Source organism: Stegostoma tigrinum, chromosome 12 (assembly GCF_030684315.1).
Source record: "Stegostoma tigrinum isolate sSteTig4 chromosome 12, sSteTig4.hap1, whole genome shotgun sequence".
Taxonomy (NCBI): Eukaryota; Metazoa; Chordata; class Chondrichthyes; order Orectolobiformes; family Stegostomatidae; genus Stegostoma; species Stegostoma tigrinum.
In genome coordinates, this window is record NC_081365.1 from 8,009,741 (window position 1) to 8,036,255 (window position 26,515).

A 26,515-nucleotide genomic window follows, 5' to 3' on the forward strand; every position below is an offset into this window, starting at 1 on the left:
AGCATAGCTTTAAATTGAGGGGTGAAAGTTATAGGACAGATGTCAGAGGTAGTTTCTTTACTCAGAGAGTAGTAAGGGAATGGAACGCTTTGCCTGCAACGGTAGTAGATTCGCCAACATTAGGTACATTTAAGTCGTCATTGGATAAGCATATGGACGTACATGGAATAGTGTAGGTCAGATGGGCTTGAGATCGATATGACAGGTCGGCACAACATCGAGGGCCGAAGGGCCTGTACTGTGCTGTAATGTTCTATGTTCTAAGTGGGGAATGGGGGTTGGTTAGTGAGGTGAGAGGAGCAAATAGGTGGAAGAGCAGATGGACAGGTCAAGGAGACAGGGATGGAGCTAGACTTCTCTCCTACCTATCCGCTCCACTATCCATCTTCTATCACCACGCTCCCCCTCTCTGTTTATTTCAGAGCCCCCTTCCCCTCCCCCATTTCTGAAGAAGTGTCCCGACCCAAAATGTCAGCCTTCCTGCTCCTCTGAGCTGCTTGGCCTGCTGTATTCCTCCAGCTCTACACCTTGTTATCTCAGACTCTAGCATCAGCAGTTCTTACTATCTCAGAGAAAGAGTAGAGTGTGATTAGAACAAAAGTGGTAAACTACTCGTGAAGCTGAAAGATATAGCTGAGGTTTCAAATGAATGCTTTGCATCAGTTCTCAGTGTAAAGAAGGACAATATGGGAACAGAAATCAGGGAGGGATACCTGAAGAAATTAGCACTGAAAAGGAGGTGGTGCAAATGTTTTTTGCAGGGTTAAAATTAGATAAAACCCCAGGTCCTTGGGTGAGATATATCCCAGACTGATGTGAGAGGAAAGAGAAGACATTAGAGGGGCTCAGATATTAATCTTCACAAGTTCTGTGACCATAAGGAGGGTGCCGGAGGAATATTCAAGGAAGTTGACTGGGATAAACAAGGAAACTACATGCCAATAAGTCTAACATCACTGACAGAGAAACTATTGGGAAAAATTCTGAAGGACAGAATTAATCTCTGCTTACACATGCACAGATTTATCAAGGCTTTGTCAGTTGGAGATCTTATCAAACAAATTTGACTGAATTTTTCAAATTGGTGACTGGTTGTATAGATGAAGGTAGCGTAATGAGTGTGGACCAAATGGACTTCAGTAAGGCTTTCGACAAGGGCTCGCATGGCAAACTGATTAAGAAGCTAAAAGCCCATGCAATCCATGACAGTTTGGCAAAATGGATCCAAAATTGGCTTAGGGGATGGAAGAAGAGAGTGATGGTCAAAAGGTGCTTTTATAACTGTAAGCCTGTGCCTGGTGGGATACCATAGGGTTCAATGTTGGATCCCATGTTGGTTGCTGTGTACATCAATGATCTAGACATAGATGGAGGAGATTTACTCATTGCGCTCACAGGTTGCATAAAAATTGGTAATGTGGTAAATGGTGAAAAGAAAGGAGTCAGACCAGAGGATGATGTAGATGGGGCGATCAACTGGCAAATGAAACCTAACCCTGAAAAATGACAGGCAAGGAATTTATAGAAGACTAACAAGGCAAAGGAATACAAAATGAATGGTATGATCCTAGGAAGTACAGAGGATCAGCGAGATCTTGGTATGCATTGTCTGGAGATTCTTGGGGACAGCAAGACAGCATAAATTAAGAAGGCATGTGGGATTCATTGCACAGAATCCCTACAGCATGGAAGCAGGCCACTCAGCCCATCAAGTCCACAACAACCCTCCAAAGAGCATTCCATTCAGACCCACACCCCTGCTCTAACCCTGTAATTTTGCATTGACCATGGCAAATCCAACCTAACTTGCACATCCTTGGACACTGTGGGCAATTTAGCATGGCCAAATCCACCCTAACCTGCACATCTTTCAAATGTGGGAGGAAACCAGAGCACCCAGAGGAAGCCCACACTGACAGTGGGAGAATGTGCAAACTCCATACAGACAGTCACCTGAGGGTGGGATTGAACCCGGGTCCCTGGTGCTATGAGACAGCAGTGCTAACCACCGAACCACCATGCTGCGTATGTGTGCCTTTATTAGTCAAATACTGAATATAAGAGTAAGGATATCATGCTGGAGCTGTGTATAACATAGTTAGGCCACTAATGGAGTACTGTGAGAGATTCTGGTGGCCACACTACAGGAAGGATGTGGTTGCATTAGAATGGTGCACAGGAGATTCACCCGGATGCCGCCTGGGACTGGAGTGATTCAGCTACAAAGAGAGACTGGAGAAGCTGGGATTGTTTTCCTTAGAGCAGAGAAAGCTGAAGGAATATCTGATTAAGGACTACAAAGTCGAGGAGCATAGGGCAGATAGGGACAAACATTTCCACTTCGTACAGAGATGAACATTTTAATGCAAGAAGGGCGAGGTTTAGACGGGTTTTTGGAAAACTTATGTCAGCCAGAGGGCAGTGAGGTATCTGGAATTCGATGCATGAAAGGGTGTTAGAGACAGGAACAATCAGAACGTTTAAGTAGCACACACCACTACAGGCCAGGTGATGGGAAATGAGACGACCATCATGGATATGATGGGCTAATAGCCTTTCTCTATGATGTAAAACTCCATCATTCTTCCGACAGCAAACAAGCCCAATGTCCACTAGCAACTATCGAGGCAAGAAAGAGAGAATGCAAGGTTGTATCAGGGTTAAATGTTATCTCCTCAGGGAGGAAGTGGAGTGGCAGGGAGGTGATTTACTTGTTGTGTCAATATGGGGAGCCAATGTAGAACCGAACAGGCTGAGCCAGTATGAGCAACCTGGGACTAAATTAAAAAGACTGACAAAATCTCTGTATTATTACCTGAACCACTTTCAAATTAGCATGGGACAAATAAGCTTCAAGAGTTGAATTAATGACTCAGAAATTAGTGTGGGAGAAATGGGCTTTGATTCATGAGGTACTGACAACCAGCACTGGCAAAATAGGACCAATATTGTTGGGATGATCCTCACCTGAGCTACCCTGGGATCCACGGCACGATAAATCATAAAACTGTGGGCTTTAAACTAAATAGTAGGAGAGGGTTCATATAAGGGGAAGATTTGGAAAGTTAGCATGGAAAAACGGGCAGAAACGCAATGTGGTGGCACGGGTAATAATAAGCAGGGTGTGACAGGAAGAGAGAACTAAAGGCTTTTTACCTTAATGGTATGCAACATTCATAAGGTGGACGAATTGACAGTGGAAACAGGAGTAAATGAGAATTATATGATAGCCATTAGTGAGACGCGGGTGCAAAGTGGCCACAGGCAGAATGTGAATATCTGATTGACAAGGGAATTAAAGGTAAGCAGCAAAGTGAGGACACATTGAGGTCAGCATGATCTTAACTAAATGGCAAAGCAGACGCAGTAAGAGCAGGAACAGGCCATTCTGTCTATTTCTCACGTTCTCACAATCTTATGCTTAAGGATTGATTCCTCCTGGCACAAAGGAGTTTTGAAACTACTTTGTTGAAGTCAGGGTGGGAAGTGGGGAATGTTAATTGAGGGATTAGTTATATCTCATGGGGTACAGGGCAAGCTGCAGTGACCAGGAAGGAAAAGCACACCTCCCTTCCAACTTGACGATGAACAGAGCCAATAAGTACATGTAGAAAATACTGCTCCAAATCCAGGATAACTCCCTCTTAGTGACTGTATGTGTGCGAGGACGCGGGATTAAATCTCACCAGGAAGGTGAGAGAAAGAGAGAGAGAGAGAGAGAGACGCAAACCTGCTAACAAAAACAAAGCAAGGTCAATATTCCCACTTACTAACTCTCTCTCTCAGTCTCCGTACCAGTCCTCTCATATCTCTCTATCTCCTATCCATCTCTCTCACCACCACTGATACCTTCTTCTACCTCCCTCCCTCCACTATCGGATACCACCTTCTCATTCATCTCTCCAACACTAATAATTAACGAGCTCATCTACTTTGCTGGGCTCATTCATCATCGTTCTGCCATTGACATCTACTTTTTTTCCCCTCTGCCTGGGGAATAAGATGACATCCTGCAAGGCTGGGGACAAGATAATGTGACAAAGGCTTACACAGAACTAGATAGTACAAGGCTATGTCTGTAACTGAATGAAGGCCTTTTGAATTCCTGTGTGTGTGCGCGTGCGTGTGCATGTGCATGCGCGTGTGTGCGTGCGTGTGTGTGCGTGCATGCCTGTCTGTGTGTGCTGTGCATATGTGTCTGTGTGCCTGTATATGCGTGTGTGCACACACTTGCATGCCTGTGTGTATGTGTACATATGTATGTGTGTGTGCATGTGTGTGCACGTGTGTGTCTGTGTGCCTGTGTATAACTGTGTGTGTGTGTGTGTGTGAGTGTACGCGCGCACCTGTCTGTGTCTGTGCATATGTGCCTGTGTGTGCGCCTGTACATGCATGTGTGCGCACACTCACATGCATGCCTGTGTGTATGTGTGTGTACATATGTATGTGTGTGCATGCCTGTGCATATGTGTGTGCGTGTGTGTGTCTGTGTGCCTGTGCATGACTCTGTGTGTGTGTGTGTGTGTGTGTGTGTGTGTGTGTGTGTGTGTGAGAGAGTGTGTGTGTGTGTGTGCCTGTGTTTTTGTGTGAGAGTATTTGGAAGCATGTCAGAGAGTGTGTGTGTGTTTGTGAGAGTGTGTGTGAGCATTCACACACATGTGTGCATTAAAAGGGGAAGAAATGAAGTTTTAAAAGTGACTATCTGACCCTTTCCTTGATTCCCCCTCGGTGCAGGCTGTTAAGGAGATGAAGCACTGGCGGAGACACTGGGAGAGAAGACAGAGGGAGGAAATGTTAAAAAGCTCTCTCTCTAAACAGTATATTAATTGCTGAAAATATTGTCCTTGAAATATTGACCATGTCAACAGGCTCCCCTAGCCATGTGACTCAAGTCATGCAGCACCTGGTGGAATGTCCACCTTCTCACGACCTCCGTATCCTCTGATGACCTCCATTCATTTATTTTCTAACATAAAACACCTCCCACTCCCTCGCCAAGGTCATAAGGGTCAGGTTGTCCTTGCTTTGCAATCCAGCAGTAATTCATCAGGCTGCGTCATAGAGAATAGACAGGGAGACACACACACACACACACACACACACCCCCAGACACATACCCAACCCAGACACCGACACACACCCCCAGAGGTTCACAGGTGCACACACACACCCCCAGACACATGCACTGACACACACACACACCCAGACACATACCCAACCCAGACACACACACACACACACACACACAGATGTTCACAGGTGGTCACATACCCCCAGACACATGCACTGACACACACACACACACACACACACACACACACCCAGACACATACCCAACCCAGACACCGACACACACACACACCCCCAGAGGTTCACAGGTGCACACACACCCCCAGACACATGCACTGACACACACACACACAGACTCTGACACACCCCCAAATACATACACACACACACACACACACACACACACACAAACAGCAATGAAGAAATTGCCAGACAGCTGGCATACAAAGCATGAAAAGCTGCAAAGAAAAGATTTGACTTGTTAAAAGGGAGACCAGCTGCGGACAGCAATTACGCCAAGTTTTTTTTAAATAAGCGAGTCTGTTTTCCTGTTGGGTGTAACGTGCAGTCCACAGGCTGAAGCTGACGCAACATGAATTATAAAACATACACAGCCACCTGCTTAACCCTTGCCAGGCTGCCCACCACACATATGGCCCTAAAAACAATGGGAGCAAGGGTAGGCCATTAGCCCCACAAGCTTGCTCCACCATTCAATAAAGATCAGGGCTAATCTGACTGTGGCATGTGAACCACACTGTCCTGGGTGGCCAGAGCCCTACCTCTCTCAATAACCAAAATGGGGAGCAAGGGGCTGACAGCGAGCAAACAATAACAGAGGAATGTGCGAACAAAAGGATTCGATGATAGACAGAGATAATGGGAACTGCAGATGCTGGAGAATCCGAGATAACAGAGTGTGGAGCTGGATGAACACAGCAGGCCCAGCAGCATCTCAGGGGCACAAAAGCTGACGTTTCGGGCTGAGACCCCTCATCAGAAACCTTTTCTGATGAAGGGTTTAGGCCCGAAATGTCAGATTTTGTGCTCCTAAGATGCTCGATGATAGACAGTCCTGATACGGCTGCATCAATGACAAATTATGATTACGATTCCTTGCTGGGAAAGAGTCTCCAGGATGTGAAGGTGCTGTAGAGAAGTCTCTCGAGTTTGAACTCATAACGTGACCTCGTCGGCAGGAAACCGTAGAAGTGACTGCTTTGGGTGGGGTTAGTGAAGACTGTGAGAACACAGAGAGAGAGAGAGAGAGAACTGGGGCTAATCTACAATTCAAAGGAGTGGATTTGTGTTCATAGCTGAAAGCCAGCACACATGTGCCTGCTTTTCCTTTTCTTTGTGTCCATGTTTATTTTTGCTCTGTATGTATCCATACCTGACCATTGTGTGCATGTGACTGTGTGTGTGCGCTGAGTGCATGCTTGTGTCTGTGACTGCGTGTAAATGCATATGTATATGTATTCATCCAGACCTCTGTGTGTTGGCCTGCTTGCGTCTCTGTATGGGGATTGGACAGAAAATGATTAGGTTCCCTTCAAAACAAAATGATCCAAAATCCTTTCCATTGGATATAAAGCTTCTTTGAAGTGTTTCAGCAGCATTATTTGCATATTTTATTAATTAAATAATAGATGTCCTTGCAGATGTTCTGTGACTAATTCTTCCAGAAAACAGTGAGAGATTTCTACCACACACTCACACAAGTTATTGATTCCTCTCTTGCCTCGCTCCCCTTCCTCACCCCCACTCCTCCTGTGGGCTCTCTTCCATCGCTAGGTCTTTTCCTCCCCCTGTCCTTTCTTTCCCCCATTCTGTCCCTCTCTCTCCACCTTCTCTATTGCCCTGCCTTTACTTTCTCTCTCTCTCTCTCTCTCTCTCTCTCTCTCTACCCCCCCTTCCTCCCTTCTCCCACACCCAGCTGCCCTGTCTCCCTCCTTCCTCTCTCCCCTCTGTGTGCATGCGTCTGTGTTTTTTGCTGAAAGTTTGAAGGTGGGTTACGCTGACCTTGTGGCATCAACAGGAACACAGCAAGCACTAAGCAGCCTGCAGACAGACACACTCTGCGTGCGTTTACCAGACACAAACCTTGAGAGGAAAGTGAAGGACATTTGGAATTTCTTCTGAGGTTATGCGCTTGTCTCCCCTCCTCCACAACCCCTTCCTTCATGATTCAAAATTAATTCTTTGTCGCTCTTAACCAGTTCATTGTTGGGGATGAACGAACTCAGGGCAGTGATGGACAGTTTAATCAGGAAATGATCTGCTCATTTCCCTCCCCCCACCCCAGTTTTAATTCCCTCCTTTCCTTTATAAAGACGACTTCTCAAATCTCCTTCGCAGACACACAAATGTAACTGCAAACTGCATAGAGAGGCACAAATATAAACATGGACTTGCACGCTAGTTTTGCTCCCACAGATACGCACATACAAACTGTAACAAGCTAACGCAGACTGACCAATGTGGTTGATTCTTTAATCACTTTCTGAAACGGTCTAGAGAGGAACTGGGATCAAGGACAATTAGGGATGAGTAACAAATGCCAGCTTCCAGCTACACCCACGTCCTGCACACGAATTAAAACAAATGGACCCAAACTGTCGTAGGAACTCGGACACATATCAGACACGCACACTAACACACATTCACTGAACAAACTAACCAGCTGTCACCAATATATGGAAAGGCCTTCCCTTGGGTCACAGCTTTCTAAGTCTTTTTGAGCATAAGACCGTAAGATATGGTCACAGGAGTAGGCCATTCAGCCCCTCGAGTCTGCTCTGTCATTCAACAGGATCATGGCTGATCTGACACACACACACACACACACACACACACACACACGAGTAAATTCACATGTATCGAGGAACATTTACGAACTCCCCACACATAAGCATGGATACACACATGCTGAGAAAAGTAGCCATGAACACACAGATAAGGGCCAAACAATCCACTGAATGGGATTCCATTTACGGGGTTCATTTTGAAATTTCCTCTCGAACTCCTCTTGCAAGTTATTGACTGACATAACCTGGCCCTGACCCTTTGTGGTCACTGACCCTTTCTTTACTCGACTCTCCAGCTTGGAGGTACCCTGCAAGTGAAAGCTGCTCTCCTCCCAAAGCTTCTCTACCTGCCATTAATCACGCACTTCCCTCTCCTGCTCACAGCCAGGGCTCAGAAGAGAGAAGCAGCGAGCTGGGAAGCTGGTCAGCGTACCGACCAGGAGAGGTGGGCAGCTCCCAGGACAGTCAGTGAACTCAGCTACCGGCAGCAACCGCCCAGGGGGACAGACAACACTCAGGGATAAAGTAAAATCAGCAGAGGGGAATAGAGTGCTACCAGACCATAGGGGCTGCTCTCTAATGGGAGGGAGAGACAGAGAGAAATACACCTCAGGCAAGGGAAGAGATCGAGTAGGACAGTCTTTCATCGTTACCTCAGCTGGTGCAGGAACTGAACCCATGCCGTTGGTGTCACTCTGCTTCAGACACCCAGGTAACTGAGCTAACCAGACCCCTCAGAAGGTAGGCAGAATGAGCACGCTCCTTTTATATCTTTGTATTTGAGTATTGTTGTCATAAAAAAGCTGTTTCATCAAAGCTTTTCATCTTGCGCTCATCAGGGCAATCTACAAGAATACCAATGTAAAGGGAAAACAACATTTATCCTATTCTCTCATTCAGTAGAAGTGTTGACTTCCCTTTGAACTGGTGTTCTTGTGGGCTGTCCTGATGAGAGCGAATGGAGTCAGCAAAATGCATCAATTTTTCAGAAATATTCAAATTCTAAACAACCAGATGGCTACATTTGGTATTATATATGACAACATTTGTATTTATGTTAAATTTTTGTTACTTATGAATACAGAAATTTGCCAATAAATTGTATTTTAACACACAATGTATCATGCATTAATTTTTGTTCCCTAATGATAAAAATTGCATAGGGCCTAACCACAATTCTTAGGAGCAAATTACTGCAGATGCTGGAGTCTGTACTGAAATCAACAAACGCGGGAGATCACAGCGGGTTAGGCAACATCCACAGTCAGAGAGTAAGCTAATGTTTACAGTCTACATGACTGTTCATCAGAGCCACAATTCTTACTTTTCCCGAATACAATCAGTCAGATTCGCTTAAAAATGTTATGCTTTTCAGAACCACAGTCTCACGCACATACACAGCAGAAGTGATAGTATGAATCCAGAGACCTAGGTAATGTTCTGAGGGCCAATTCCGAATACTGCCATGGCAAGTGGTGGAATTTGAATTCAATGAAAATCTGGAATTAAGAGTCTAACAATGAGCATGAAACTGTTGCTGATTGTCGGGCAAAAAAAACCCCATCTGGTTCACTAATGTCCTTTAGGGAAGGAAATCTGCCATCCTTACCTGGTCTGGCCTACATGTGACTCCAAGCCCATAGCAAAAGGGGTTATTTGATTCTTCTGTGAATGTGGTTGACTCAGACCTCAATGAGGATGAGTAGTAAATGTTGGCCTAGCCAATGACACTCACATCCATGACTGAATAAAAACCAGTGTACGTGTGGATATATAAACCCCAGCACATTCACAGAAAGAACAGACTTGCATTTCTATAACACCTCTAGGTGACCTCAGATGTTCCAAATCAGCTTACAGCTAGAGAAGTTTTTTCTTGCCATGCAGAGAACACTGCAGCTAATTTGTGCACATTGTTTCAGAGCCATGTTCCTGTGGTATCTTCTCCTGTCCTGCTTTCTCACAGAGTTGAGATCACTGTTTGGAAATCTAATTCAGTTTTCATTTCCTTAAAATAAAAATTAATTCATGGGATGTGGGTGTCGCCAGGTGGGTCAGCATTTATTGCACGTCTCGAGTTGCCCTTGAGAAGGTGGGGGTGAGCTGCCTTCTTGAATCGCTGCAGTCCGTGAGCTATAGGTTGACCCACAATGCACTTTAGGGAGGTAACCAGGCGCAGAGCTGGATGAACACGTCAGGCCAAGCAGCATCAGAGGAGCAGGAAAGCTGCCGTTTCCGGCCTAGACCCTTCTGAAGAAGGTCCAGACCAGAAACATCAGTTTTCCTGCTCCTCTGATGCTGCTTGGCCTGCGGCGTTCATCTAGCTCTATAACTTGTTACCTCAGACTTTCCTGTATCGGAAGTTCCCACTGACTCTGAAGCACTTTACGGAGGGCTATGTTTGCAGTTTTCATTTGGGGCGTCTTTGTCAATTGCCACATGGCCTGTATATATTCAATCCTCCTTTCTTTTCAATTACCAATGTCTTCATAGTCATCGGAACATACGAGATGTTTGGAACTCTTCTCCACAAACATCTAGGGACACTAAATCAACAATTAACCTTTGTTTGAGAAAGTAAAGGTATTAAGGGATACGAGTCAAAGGCTGGTATACCAAATTAGAGCACAGATCAGCCTCGATCTCACTGAATGCTGGAACAGGCCCAAAGCACTGAATGGCCTTCTTCTGTTCCTAATGGGATTTTAGTCCAAATTTTTAATGAATTCAAATTTGAATTCTCAGGTCACTGCAGCTCTTAAACACCCAACGATTCCCCTACAATCTACAGCTGCTCAAAACTTGGCATCAGCGATTTATTTTATCATTTGCTTCATTTTCCCACACCCTAAGCTATTCAACCTCGATAACATTCTGCCCCTGTTGAACAAGACCCTGCACGGCAGGTCCTGCATCAGGCAACAGCAGCCAACACCACGAGCACCTTTCGTGTTCCACTCCAGCAGTATTCACACAATGGAGCAAAGGAGAAGGCCACACAGCCCCTCGATGCAGTGCGAGTGCACACCTAACTCAGAATCAACATTTACTTTTCTTATCATTTCTAATCATTTCCCATGGAAACCCTGCAGCAAGCAATCTGATAATCCCTCTAGCCCTAAGAACTATATCTAACTCCTTCTTGAAAGCATTCAATGTTTTGGCCTCAATCGCTGTCTATAACAGAGAATTCCACCGGCTCCCCACTGTCTGGGTGAAAAATTCTCTGCTCATCTCAGGATGAGATGTCCTAAATGTCCTATCCCGTATCCTTAGGCTGTGGCCACTCCCCCAACCCCACCCCCACCCGCCCTGATTCTGGACTCCCCACATCACTGGGAACATCCTTCCTGCATTTAGCCTGTCTGGTCCTGTTAGAATTTTATAGGTTTCTATGAGTACCCCCATTTCTACAAAATCCCAGTGAATTCAATCCTAATTGATCCAGTCTCTCATCATCTATCAGTCTTCCCATGCCAGGAATCAGTCTCATTTTAATACAGTTCACCTTTAGGAACCTGTGTGTTTGCAATGTTGTGACTCTGCCTGTCAGTTCATCTGCTATAGGTCTGTGAACTGCAATCGCTTGCTTTGCTGTAATATCTGTTCAATCCCATACAAATGTGTTTTACTGTTTTAAACGACTGTCCCAGGGAGTTTCTCAATTCTACATGAGTGATTGACTATTAAACCGGTATCATTAGCAAGGCACAAATCACCACAGCCTTTGGAGCTCGGTTCCTGTTGAGCTTCACATGTCGTTGAGGCAAATTTACTCTGACGATGTCACTGAATAAGTGATTGGCAGTGCCCAGCTGTGGCACCCAACCTACCAACAAGATACTGAGCCAGTTCAGAATTAACAGCACAGTTTAATTTCCCAAAAGTGGGCATCATGGTAGGAGGAGGAAGCATAATGCCTTCTGCAGCATTATCTCCTGCGCAATCTGCCCTGACCTTCATTAATAAGTAAATACGCCTGACCTGACTGTAAACTTTCCCGCACAAACTACAGGTAGCTCTTAAATTACACAGCAGCCCAGAGCCTGACAGGATTCCCGGGTCTACTGAGCAGACAAACAACATCTGATCAACAAAGAGATTAGATGACTGAGGAATTGGGTTAGACAGGGAGGGGGTTTAGGCTACATTGGCCAGGGAGAGAGATTGCTGCTGACTCAGAATGGAGACAGGGAGGGTATTACACTGTACAATCTCATCACCAGGATTTCACGAAGCACTCTGTGCAATGCTTGTGTGATTATCTGGAATAAATTGCATTTATGTAGCACCTCTAACACAGCAAGGCATGCCGAGTCACAAAATTAGAAACGCAAAAGAGGTGTGAGGAGATAGTTGACCGTTGAATATGTAGAACTTAAGGAGGGACATAGAAGAGAGACAAAGGGAGAGAGCAAAGCAAGAGAACATAAGAACTAGGAGCAGTTGGTAGGCAATTCAGCCCCTTGTATCTGTTCCGTCACTTAGTATGATCTTGGCTGATCTCATCTCGGCCTCAACTCCACTTTCCAGTCAACTCTCCATAACCCTTCAACCCACCACGAATGAAAAATCTGTCTATCTCCTCCTTAAATTTACTCAGTGTCCCAGAATCTACCACTCTGTGGGGGTGTGAATTCCACAGATTCAAGACCCTTTGAGAGAAGTAATTTCTGCTCATCTCTGTTTTAACTCTACTGCCCCAATCCTAAAACTATGACCTCTCATTCCAGATCGCCCCGCATGAGTGGCCAGCCTCTGTACATCTGAAAAGAAAAGGGGAGAAATCACTAACTTTTTAAGTCTAAGAGTAGTCAAGTTTTTTTTTAGTTTCAACTCATCCTGCACAGAAAACCTGAACATTGTTTTAAAAAGCATTTTGTCCTGATAAATCTGATGGCTTTGCATGTTCCAACTGAAGGAATGGATTTGAAAACTGAGCAGAAAATAGCTGGAAGAATGGTGTATACAGCCATGCAAAATTCCCCCCTAAGTGAGACATGAGAAATTTATATACATATACTGTTTTTCCATTTGAAAGGAAGATGCTTTGATCTAAAACAGATAATAAGTGGTTAGACAATATTCACATATTTATATAGTTGATAAAAGAATAACAAGATATGGGGGATACAGAGAGGAGTATTTCCGACAGATTTGCTGTGCTATTCTGTGAAGTAACAGGTGACTAATATCTTACATAATACAGTTCAAGGACAACCATAGAAACTATTATCTCTCTATTAGTAAGGAGTCCCCTACAGCAACAATAGCTCACTAATAGCAAGACTGTTCCCCTGAACTCTGCACCCACTCTGCCACTTCACGAACACAAGGAAAACTAGAGATCTCGGGAGCAGTATGACAGAAGCTCAAGTATGTGCTTCAGCAGCTGAGCTTTGCCTGAGTCAGCAAAGGACACCTCAAATTGCACTCCCATCCCAGGGTCAAAGAATGAAACATGCCCAGGGCTCGAGTGGTACACTGGTAATGTCCCTACCTCTGAGCCACAAGGGTCATGTCCACATGCTTCAGATGTAATAACTGGCTGATTAAAAATATCTAAAACATAGATATCACAGGATCATACAGTACAGATGAGACCCTTTGACCCATCATGTCCATGCCACAACAACTGTGCTAAAACAACACCAGTCCCACTTTCCAGCATTTGGCCCATCGCCTTAAATGTTATGACATTTCAAGTGTTCATCCATGTACTTTTTAAAAGTTGTGAGATTTCCTGCCTTAAATACCCTCCCAGGCAGTGCATTCCAGACACCCACCATCCTCTGGGTGAAAAACGTTTTCTCAAATTCACTCTAAACCTCCTGCCTTCCGCATTAAATGTCCCCTCTTCGTTTTGTTTTTAATGCAACCTATTTTTTCCTAATCAACCTGTTCAAACATGTGACTACACATCTTAGAAGCATATGGGAGTTAGACCCAGGCCTCCTGGTCCAGGGGGACAGACTCTGTGCCCCCTTGTTACTGATCCTTCAACCAAGCTGCTTTCTATCCACACTGCCTACACTATCTGTGCCCCTTACAATCTTTTACTCCTCTATCAGGCTCCCTCTCAGTCTTCTCTGGGCTCTCCAGCTTATCCAGCCTCTCTTCATCACTGAAACACTCTATCCCAGGCAAGATCCTGGTGAATCTCCTCTGCAACGCCCTGCAGACCAATCGCACCCTTGCTACAGTGTGATGGCCAGAACTGCACACAGTACTCTGGCTGTGGCCTTTCCAAAGTCCTGTAGCAGCTCCAACATAACCTCCCTGCACTTACAGTCTATGCCACAACAGAGAAAGGCAAGTTTCCTGTATGTGTTCTTAACCACCCCATCAGCCTTCCTGCCACCTTCAGGTATCTGTGGGAAAGCACTCCAAGATCCCTAAATTCCTGCCACTCATTACATACTCCTTTGTTTTGTTATTTCTAAGTGCATCACCCATCTGGCCAAGCTGTCTATCCTGGAATTTAAGACCTTCTTCTTCACCCACATGGTCAATCTTTGTGTCATCTACTTATCATCCTCCGCACAATGTCATAGGTCACAGAATCCCGACGGTGTGGAAACAGACCATTTGGCCCAACAACTCTACACTGCCGCTCCGCAGAACATCCCACCCAGACCTATCTCCCTAACCCTGCATTTCCCATGTCTGATCCACCTAAGTTACACACCTCAGGACACTAAGGGGAAGTTTATCACAGCCAATCCACCTAACCTGAACATCTTTGGACTGTGGGAGGAAACCGGAGCACCTGGCGGAAACCCAGACCAACACAGGGAGAATGTGCAGACTCCACACAGACAGTCGCCTGAGGGTGGAATCGAACCTGGGTCCCTGGTGCTGAGGCGGCAGTGCTAACCACTGAGCCACTGCGCTGCCCAAATGATGCTGCCATCCACATCAGTTATACATATTCTGAACTATAAGGGGCCTGCACTGATCCCTGTGGTACACCATTGGACACATGCCTCCAGTCACACAAATAGCATGTGCCTTTACCTTCAGTATCCCACATGAGACATGGTCAAAGGCTTTGCTAAAATCCATACAAACTGCAATACCTTCATCTACACGTTTGGTAACCTCCTTGCAAGATTCAACCAGCATGACAACCCTCTCACAAAGCCATGGTGACTATCCCTGATCAAATTCTGCCTCTCTAAATGGAGATTAATTCTCTCCAACATTTTCCCTGTGATAGAAGTGAGACTCACTGGTCCATCATTTTCACCGTTAATGAAAAATGGTACTACATTAGCCATCCCCTAGTTGCCTGGTACCTCTCCTGTGGCCAGAGAGGAAGTAAAATCTGGGTCAAGGCTCTAGTGATTTTGTCCCTCACCTCCCACAACATCCTGGATTATAACTCATCTGGATCTGCGGACTGAAACCTCCAATAACTCCTCATGTCAACCTACTCAAGAACTCAACAGTCCACCTCCCTGAATTCTGGACCTACATCCTTCTAAATGAAGATAAATCTAAAATGTTTATTTAACACTCTATTGAGGTCCTCTGATTCCAATCACAGATTGCCCCCTTGGTTTCCAATAGGTCTTACCCTTTCCTGGTTTTGCCCTTCCCCTCAATATACTTGTACAATATTTTGGGATTATCCCTAATGTTGCCTGCCAGTGTTTTCTCGCTCCCCCTCTTTGCTGCTATTCTAATTATTTTACTAAAATTGCCCCCTGAGCACTCTATACTCCTATCCAGCCTTTTCTGGTTTTCGCCCTTTGTACCCAATGAAAAAAAACCTCTCCTCCTTTCCTTTGTATCTCATTCTGAAAATCCCCAGATATCTCCGGGCTTGTTGTTCCTACGTTTCACCCTGAAGGGAACCAGCTGTATACGCTTCCCAATTCCTCTGTGAACCCCTCCCAATGTTCTGCTGGCCATTTTCCCTCAAGCAGCTGTTCCCAGTCCACTTTGGCAAGATCCTGCCTTATTTTAATAAAATCCGCCTTCCCCCAATCCAAAACCCATTCTTGCAGACCATCCTTTTGCTTTTCCATGACAAAAATGAAAACGAACGGTGTTGTGTTTGCCAGCAATAAAGTGCTTCCCCACTATCGCCTTGAACACTCATCCAGCTTCACTCCCCAGAATGACGTCCAACACTGCACCACTATTTGCTGGACATTCGACACATAGATAATATTGTGGACCAGCCCAAACCCCCTTAAAATATATTACAAAGATGGCCTAGACTTTAACCCTTACTTGTTTTAAAGGCAAATGCCTGGTATTGTGTTCTGGATGCAATTTGATTGGTCAAACTACTAGTCTTGAAGCAAAACACACTTTATACAAACACTGTAGTTAAAAAAGACAACAAAAACAAGAAAAAAAATTGAATAACAACATTTTTGGAAAATTTAACAGAGTAATAGATTATTTAGTGGCTAAACAGTAACTGGTCCAATATAGTAACTATTCCAATATCATAACATCCCACAGACACATGGTTGGCAAAGGCAATTTCAGAAAAACAAATTGTCTCACATGCAATTCTCCAGTACAAGAGGAAAAACATCAAGCAAAAACTCAGAGACAGGGAGAGATGTACGTCAGCTTCTAAAACCAACTTCAAGACCCCAGCAACTGCTCCTGAAAAACTAAAGCTTAAAAAGGCAGCACAGTGGCTCAGTGGTTAGTATTGCTGCCTCACAGCACGAGGGTCACGGGTTCGATTCCATCCCCAGGCAACTGTCAACATGGAGTTTGCACGTTCCCCCTGTGTCTGTGTGGGTTTCCTGTGGGTGCTCCAGTTTCTTTCCACAGTCTAAAGATATCCAAGCTAGGTGGATTGGCTATAGTAAATTGCCTGTAGTGTTCAGGGATTTGTGGATTAGGTGGGTTACAGGGGGATGGGTCTGGGTCTGGGTGGGATGCTCGGAGGGTCAGTGTGGACTTGGTGGGCCAAAGGTCCTGTTGCACACTTGTAGGGATTCTATGATAAAATCCTGGTTATAGGAAAGCTTGGCACCACTCATTCAGGCTACTCCTATTGTTCCAACTTTTAAACACAATGCAAAGCCTCAGAAGCTGTTTACTTTATTGGATTCCTGCTCCATCCACATGCCACACCCCACACCCTCCATTTGGCACCTTTTAGCAGGAGGCAATGTTTAACCCCAGTCGGGAGTAGGAATCAGGCCCCAGTGCTAACTTAACCATGTCAATCTTGCGCAAAAACCTTCACTCAAATCAATTTGCATCAACTTAAATACTTTTGAAGTGCAATGAGTATTGACATGCAAACATATGCACAGCAAGATCCCACAAATGCCAATGACCAGAGAACCTGTCTCACTGCTATTTTGTTTGATGAACTGATACTAGTCCAGGCTATGAGAAAGAAATCCACTTCCCTTCTTTGACGTAGCGGCTGTGAGAGTACAAGCACGAGCAGAGTTAGATGCTTCATGTGAAAAGTACACTGGGAGCATTACATAATTGATAGATAACAAAATGTGAGGCTGGATGAACACAGCAGGCCAAGCAGCATCTCAGGAGCACAAAAGCTGACGTTTCGGGCCTACACCCTTCATCAGAGAGGGGGATGGGGGGAGGGAACTGGAATAAATAGGGAGAGAGGGGGAGGCGGACCGAAGATGGAGAGTAAAGAAGATAGGTGGAGAGGGTGGAGGTGGGGAGGTAGGGAGGGGATAGGTCAGTCCAGGGAAGACGGACAGGTCAAGGAGGTGGGATGAGGTTAGTGGGTAGCTGGGGGTGCGGCTTGGGGTGGGAGGAAGGGATGGGTGAGAGGAAGAACCGGTTAGGGAGGCAGAGACAGGTTGGACTGGTTTTGGGATGCAGTGGGTGGGGGGGAGGAGCTGGGCTGGTTGTGTGGTGCAGTGGGGGGAGGGGATGAACTGGGCTGGTTTAGGGATGCAGTAGGGGAAGGGGAGATTTTGAAACTGGTGAAGTCCACATTGATACCATATGGCTGCAGGGTTCCCAGGCGGAATATGAGTTGCTGTTCCTGCCCCCTCCCATTCTCTTGACGACATGTCCATCATGGGCCTCCTGCACTGCCACAATGATGCCACCCGAAGGTTGCAGGAACAGCAACTCATATTCCGCCTGGGAACCCTGCAGCCATATGGTATCAATGTGGACTTCACCAGTTTCAAAATCTCCCCTTCCCCTACTGCATCCCTAAACCAGCCCAGTTCATCCCCTCCCCCACTGCACCACACAACCAGCCCAGCTCCTCCCCCCCACCCACTGCATCCCATAACCAGTCCAACCTGTCTCTGCCTCCCTAACCGGTTCTTCCTCTCACCCATCCCTTCCTCCCACCCCAAGCCGCACCCCCAGCTACCCACTAACCTCATCCCACCTCCTTGACCTGTCCGTCTTCCCTGGACTGACCTATCCCCTCCCTACCTCCCCACCTACACCCTCTCCACCTATCTTCTTTACTCTCCATCTTCGGTCCGCCTCCCCCTCTCTCCCTATTTATTCCAGTTCCCTCCCCCCATCCCCCTCTCTGATGAAGGGTCTAGGCCCAAAACGTCAGCTTTTGTGCTCCTGAGATGCTGCTTGGCCTGCTGTGTTCATCCAGCCTCACATTTTGTTATCTTGGAATCTCCAGCATCTGCAGTTCCCATTATCTCCGCATTACATAATTGGGCTGTGCAGTCGAGGGAAGGGGGTTTGGAACTCACGATGTTCTGCACCACATTTAAGAATACAACCTGCTGAGCTGTGGTCTACACTGTATCATTTGTTGTGCAAAAGTCAAGTGGATTGCAATCAACTGCAATATTCCTGGCAGAGCAGTTCTGCTCTATGCGCCAGTTAGTTACCAACAGGGTAAATCAATGTCACAAAATAAACTCTGTCCATCAGACTGCAAAGGGGTTACTCCAGGAGAAAAACTAACCAGTTTGAGTTACAGTTGCTAAAGAGATTGGGTCAGAGTATGGCAGATGGACTTTTACATGAATAAATGTGAGGTTGTCCCTTCTGGCCAGAAAAACAGAAGGTAAAATTATTAATTAAATGGGAAGCATGTGGCAAGTGTGTCAGTGCAGAGGGATCTGGGCGTCCTTGTGTGGGAATCACAGAAAGTGGGTATGCAGCTGCAGCAGAAGAAAAGCAAATGGAATCCTGGCATTTATTGTTCTTCAAGTGGATTATAAAAATAATGAAGTGTTGTTACAATTATGTAAGGCATTGGTGAGACCACACCTAGAATATTGTGTCCAGTTTTGTCCGCTTACTTGAGGAAGGACGTGGTGGCACTGGAAGCAGTTTACAAGAGGTTTACCAGTTTCATTCCAGGGATGAAAGGACTGTTGTACAGGAACGATTGGATAACTTGGCCTTGTACTCTCTGGAGTTCAGAAGAATGAAGGGGGATCTGATGGAAGTATGTAAAATGCTAAAAAGGATTGATAAGGTGGACGCAGAACAGATGTGCCCCTCGTGGGACAGTCTCGAACACGACATCATAGGGATACAGTGAGAGGAAGTAGGTTCTAAACTCAGATAAGGAGAAACTACTTCTCTCAGAGGGTTGTGAACCTGTGGAACTCACTGCCCCAGAGTGTAGTGGAGGAAGAATCAATCAACAAATTCAAGAAAACGATTAATGTGTTTCTGATGAAACGCGGGATAAAGGACTCTGGGGAACATACAGGACAGTGGAGCCGAGATCAGGATTAGATCAGCCATGATCATGTTAAATAGCAGAGCAGGCTCAAAGGGCTGAACTGCCTACTCCCATTCCTAATTCCTATGTTCCTACAGTTCAGTGCTTGAAAGGGGGAGAAAGCACAGGACAAGTTTTCTAATGATCACAAGTGTATACTTACAGTTGGAAGATGTGAACATGTTATGATTGGACAAAATAACCACATGTACTAATCTGAAATGTTGACAATGTAAACACTGTTAGATAGAGATATGGGTGAGTAAATGTGTAACCTTTCGATTGGAAACTATTCTCTGTAGAAATAGTTGATTGAAACCTTGTTATAATTAGAAACAGTACAAAACCATTGTACTTATAATATCGCTTGGGTTGTACTCCATCTTTGATGGGGCACCTCCCATGTATGCATGAATAAATGTTTAAACAAAGAAACCAGAGGCTTGTCGGGCGTGAAGGAAAAAAGGTTAATGAAGGGTCCCGACCCGAAACGTCGATTCTCCTTCTCCTCTGATGCTGCCTGGCCTGCTGTATTCCTCCAGCTCCACACTGTGTTATCTCTGACTCCAGCATCAGCAGCTCTTGCTTTGTCCAAGTCATTAAAAATGCCCTTTCAGTGTGACGCTGTATGTAGTTAAACAGTAATGTGTACTGAGGCTCATGTCAATCCTGAGGTCTAACAGTACAGTCTTGGGTAACTTATATGTAAAGAAACTAGCTATTAAGTACTTTGGAATAAATATACTCTATTGAACAAGGCTGAGCCTGTTCTATTGGAGGCTTAATAGGGATATCCTTGTATCAGAGACTCAGGATAAACACCAATAAGGAGGATTGGTAGCAGTGAATTTACACAAAGGATCTCACATGATTCCAGAGAAAATGAACACAACATACATTACGTTCAACTATGCAGCTTTTATTGTTGTTAGATGGTCCACATTTATCAGATCTGCCCCAGACATGCTCCACCATGTTCACTTGTCATGCTACTTGACAACCGCCAAGTAAACACAGGAAGGATGTTTCCAAGGACAGTGGGGTCCAGGGCCTGGGGTAACCAATAAGGACTGAGATGGGGAGAAATTTTTTCACCCAGACAGGGTGAGTCTATGGAATTCTCTGCCACAGAAAGTGGTTGAGGCCAAAGCATTGAATGTTTTCGAGAAAGAGTTATATATAGTTCTTAGGGTAAAAGAGTCAAAGGATATGGGGAGAACGCTGGAGCCGAGTTGGATGATCAGTCATGATGATATCTGAATGACAAAGCAGGCACAAACGGCCATATGGCCTACTCCTGCTGCTACAATATAAAGCTAACCTGTAAAAATTAAGAAAGTTCTATTTTCTTAAACATTTTGTCCTCTCACTTTTTAAAACAATTTTAGTTGTTAGGTTTTTGAATCACTCTTTGAATATATATTTGAAAGATTCAGATGTTACTGCACATGCTCCTGGATGTCAGTAAGTGCAGGTTTTTTTAAAAATCGGGGATCAGCAGATCAGTACAAATCAGTAACTATGAAGGGCGTTGGATGATGGGACACAGCATGAGTTGGGATTATAGGCAACAGAAATGGAAATTAGTTCCAGTTTATGGAAGATGGGAGGGCAGCCAGGAGAGAGTTTGTGACCTTGCCATGATGTTTTAACTCTTGGCCTTCATGCCTTGCCACACACTGTACGGTACAAACTAACTAAAACAAAAAGGATATCATGTATTAAAGGAGACACATACAGTCTGACTGTGATGGCCTTGATCCTGAATGTTTCGATGTACAGGAGAGACATTGCTCCTTCAGCAAGGTCCAACATCTCTGACTGGTCAGCTCATTGCAGCTGGGTCTTCTCAGATTTTAAGACTTTGCTATTGGCCTTAGCACCACTGGCCTCGGGAGTGAAAGGAGATCAGCCAGGGTTTCATACCCTGGTGACCCCTTTACACCCTCTCCTGCAGAGATGTACACAGCAGCTGCTCGAGACAGAAGGTGTTAGCTTCAAACCTTAATGCAGTTACCTAAGCACTCGTGGAGGTGATGGCCTGGTGGTATTATTGTTGGACTGTTAATCCAGACACCCAGGTAACATTCTGGGCACCTTGGTTCAAAACCCACCATGGCAGATGGTGGAATTTGAATTCAATAAATATCTGGAATTGAGAATCTAATGATGACTGTGAGTCCATTGCTGATTGTCGGGAAAAGCCCATCTGGTTCACTAATGTCCTTTAGGGAAGGAAACAGCCATCCTTACCTGGTCTGGCCTACATGTGACTCCAGACCCACAGCAAAGTGGTTAACTCTTAACTGACCTCTGGGCAATTAGGAATGGGCAATAAATCCCGCTGAGCCAGTGATGCTGACATTCCGTGAACAAATAAAGGGAAAAAAAACTTTGATCCAGGCCTCAATGGAGAGCTGAGGGAGTGCTACACCACCAGGAGCACCACCTTTTGGATAACATACTGAAAAGATGCTGGCTGTCCAGCTAGATGTAAAGTCCATGGTGTCCAGGCCCAAAATTCCTCCCTTACACAACAACATTAAAAGCAGACCATCTGGCCATTTTGTTTTATTCATTCATGGGATGAGAGCATCGGTGACGAGGCCAGCATTTATTACCCATCTCCAACTGTCCAACCAACCACATTGCTGTGGGTCTGGAGTCACATGTTGGCCAGACCAGGTTAAGATGGCAGTTTTTTTCCTGAAAAGACATGAGTGAACCGGATGGGTCGTTTTTTCTGACAATTGACACGGCCATTATTAGACTCTCTTTTTCAGTTTTTATTTGCCATGGTGTGATTTGAACCAAGGTCCCAGAACATTGGTAAAACAGAAACGGCAGGTCTGGCAGCATCTGTGGAAACAGAAACAGGTTAACTTATCGAGTCCGGTGACTCTTCATTAGAATGTAGACTCTTGTTGAACAGTCATTGGACCTGAACTGTTAACTCTGCTTTCTTCCCACAGATGCTGCCTGGCCTGCTGAGTTTTTCCAGAAATTTTTAATTCTGTTTCAGATCTCCAGCATCAGGAGTTCTTTGTTTTCTTCCCCAGAACACTACCAGATCTCTTAATAAATACTCTAGCATAATGCCACCAAGCTAAACCTCCCCCTTTTCGCTACTTGTGTAAATTGGTGATTGGATTTTATTGATTCTCAACTACTCCAGTACCACCCTGAGGAGTCAAATGGTGTCACAGAAATGAAGTGCCTTCTTGCTTTACTATCTATACTAATCCACGTAGAATGCACTGTTCTCAAGAACTCATGGGAGGTGCAATCGAAGAGGAATGAGAACAGGAGTGAGTGACACACGCAAGACAGAGCGGGCGAGACGCATAGGCAGGGTACAAGCACCAGAGATAGTGTGCCAAGGCACAGGGGAGTCTAAGCTGGTATGGGATTGCCTGTGCCAATGCACAAGGCTTAGATTGCCAGTATGCGGGAAATCAGAAACGGAGGAATGTGGAGATTCTGGAGGGCTGAACAGCTGGAGAAGGTTTACGGGATTCAAGTTTGGGTGGCACTGATATGGGCAAGTCCTTGTATGGACTGGAAAAATAAGGAAGAAAATTTTCCAACATTGACAGAGAGAGGGGCAAAGCGGCTGATCAGTGGTTAAGAATCTATTAATTAAAGCTAGAATTTACATCTGAGAAAATGAAGTAGTTTGTGGTCTTATCAAAAATCCATGAACTACAATCTATAGTAACTAGGCCCTACAATGACTAGTTTTGCACAGTCCCTGGACTTGGTCTCATTCTAGCTTAACCTCTTTGACCTTACAATCGCAATCCCCTTGAGAAATCTGGGAAGTTTTTGTACCTTCAGATCAAATCTACTTGCAATAACACACTGATCTGCTCCTTGGAAAGTACAAAGGCTACTTTAAATATCCAGAAACATGCAGATATGGGGACTATGAGGTTTTTTCTTTAAGTGTAGCGAGTGCCAGGCCAGGAATCTCACTCCTGTCGAGAAAATAGCCCAAGGCACGGAGAGTTCAACATGTTGAGGTCACTGTGGCAGCAAAATGGTCTTTGGCTTGCCAATGTCGTGCCCCATGCAAAAAAAACACATGTAAAGACAGGCCCAGGACAGCTGGCCAATCAATTTAACCTCCTTGATGGAGAAACTTCAAGAAATATATTGCATAGTAGATATTTCCTTCTCTAAAAGGGCATTAGTAAACCTAACCTTTTCTTTTAAAAGCCAGCAAACAATATTTGATATCAGACAAAGTATTCATTGCAGAATTTTATCAAACTCAGATGTCATTGTGTGTCTCAGTAGATTCGAACCCATATCCCACAACATTAGCCTGGGATTCGGGGTTACGAATCCATTGATATTAACAAAACACCACTGTTTCTTCCAAAATCACTGCAAAATGCGCAAATGCAGACTAATGAAGGAAAGCAGGAACAGACTTGTTGAGGAAAAGTTGCATTTAACTCACTCGCTGGATTTCTTTTTGAAAAGGGTTATGAGGATAGAGGTCAGTTCTTTTTCTGAATGAGGGTTGGGTAGAAGGTTTCATGGGTTCACTCCTGCTGTTCTTGATATATAATAATGACCTACATCTTGGTATATTGGTGGACAGCCATTGAGCTAAAGGGATTAAAGGTCATGAGGAGAAAGCAGGAAAAGGGGACTGAGTCGGACAATCAGCAACCATAGTATTGAATGGCAGAGCAGACTCAAAGAGCCGAATGGCCTACTCCTGCTCCTATTTCCTACATCCTAATCCCTCCTAATATCCTATTAAAAACCCCAAAAAAACGTGAGCTAGCAGACCAGGTGAATCAGGGAGCTATGCTTAATTAATTGCTCAGTTTTTGTAAGACTACAGATGGGGAAATTGGAGGGAAGAGGATTATGGTTCAGGGAGAAAATGACTTGGATAGGAGATGCTGCAATTGTTTCAGATTCCAATCCCCATGGCTTAATTGACAGAGATTGATGAGATTCACTGTTGCTTTGTTACGGGAAGGTGCAAAGAACAACATTAAAATCCGAACATTTGCCAGCATTAGGCTGACCACACTCCCCTTGCAAAACCAGGTTCAGACTTTTAAACAAAGCTCAGAGGGGCCTATTTTATGTGTAAAAGTACCAAACTGGGCCTAATATTTAACAGTTACAGGATAAACATAGACTCTGCACAGTTACACAGTGAGTGACCTTTATGTTGAATAAACAGTGAATCTGTACAGTTACAGTCAGTAACATTTGCTTTGAACCAGGAGTCAAAATATTCTCCCCAGCCCGCTCATCCAAAAGGGCTCCTCTTGAGATTTTTTTTCCTAATTTAAAGGGTTTCTTTTTCAATCTCTCTAACCCATTTATTAGGTGATATAGCCGGATAGTAACAAGACCTCCGTACCTGTACTGATGTATGGGATACCTAATTCACATGGAAACAGACTTAGAAGAATTCATCGACGTCCTCCATAAGTATCAACTCACATCAAACTTAATGCCACAGCATACCAGGAGAGTATTAATTTCTGTGCTACGGCAACAACTTCAATTATAACAAGACAACGGAAATAAATTAGGAATAAAAGTTTCTCCCTTCCAAAAGAAAATACGCAGTTGTACAGAAAAAAAAATCACTTTAAAAACATCTTCCACAAACTGATGAGACCATAACTAATGCATTTCCATCACATGTGCTCAAGCCTGGAACATTATTCAACCGTTTACGAATCTATTTTTTGCATCCTAGATCTCCAACTCAAAATTAAAAGTAATAACTGACACAGTATTCATTATCATAGGTTCCACTGCATTTCACCACTTCCTCCTCCAAGTATAGTATTTCCTCATTTTAGACTACCTTAAACTAGAGATTCTATGCTGAATTCAAAATTTGATTACCTCAGTGGTTTTAACTTTATTGGATCCCAGTCAGTGAGTATTTCTCTGCTGCCCAGGCTGAAATCATTCTCTCTTCTTTGCAGTCACACTTTTTAATTTACTCACGTTTTGTAGGCATCTCTGGCTAGGCCAGCATTTACTGCCCATCCCGAATTGCCCAGGCAGGGAGTTAAGAGTCAACCACATTGCTGTGGGTCTGGAGTCACATGTAGGCCAGACCAGGTAAGGATGGCAGCTTCCTTCCCTGAAGGGCATTTATGAACCAGACGGGCTTTTCTGACAATCAGCAACAGATTCATTGCCACCATTAGATTCTTAATTCCAGATTCTTTATTGAATTCAAAATCCATCATCTGCCATGGCGGGATTTGAACCCATGTCCTCTGAACATTTGTTTCAGTGATAATGGGAACTGCAGATGCTGGAGAATCCAAGATAATAAAATGTGAGGCTGGATGAACACAGCAGGCCCAGCAGCATCTCAAGATCATCTAGGCCCGAAACGTCAGCTTTTGTGCTCCTGAGATGCTGCTGGGCCTGCTGTGTTCATCCAGCCTCACATTTTATTATCCTCTGAACATTTGCTGAGTTACTGGATTCATTGTCCAGCAATAATACCATTCGGTCAATGCCTCACCATTTTTATTGGTTTGCATTCTGTCACCAGAAACATATAACATTGTCAGTGTTACCATAGGTCTGAAAATTTCCACAAACGCTGCCAAACAAGTGTTAATGTTGGATCCAACTCAGACGCGACGCTGCTACAGTTGAATGTCACACGTGCAAACAGCCAACTAGGAGAGGCAGTGAAGGCCACTTTGGACATGTAAAATTATTAGCCAGAGAAAGAGATTCAAATGGCAGGAGGGGTAACGAGAAACAAACAGTCTTTGATATTCTGCTGCTGTTCATGTGATCTCCTCATGGCAACACTTGGGTTCAAACCACCTGAGGTTTGGAGTATCACAACAAACTTTTTGAATCTCAGGCCATGGCAAGGTGTAGCAGGAACAAAAACAGTGAACTGTGGCCTGACGGCCAAAGTAACCTATGCCAGGCCATT

At 44.7% G+C, this 26,515-nt stretch overlaps 1 protein-coding gene across 7 annotated transcripts in view; it reads right to left on the bottom strand.

Moving 5' to 3' along the window:
- The window catches only part of LOC125457153 (nuclear receptor-interacting protein 1-like), a 117,477-nt gene that overhangs the window by 68,844 nt on the left and 22,118 nt on the right, over positions 1 to 26,515 (bottom strand). The gene's annotated exons all lie outside the window — the stretch shown is intronic.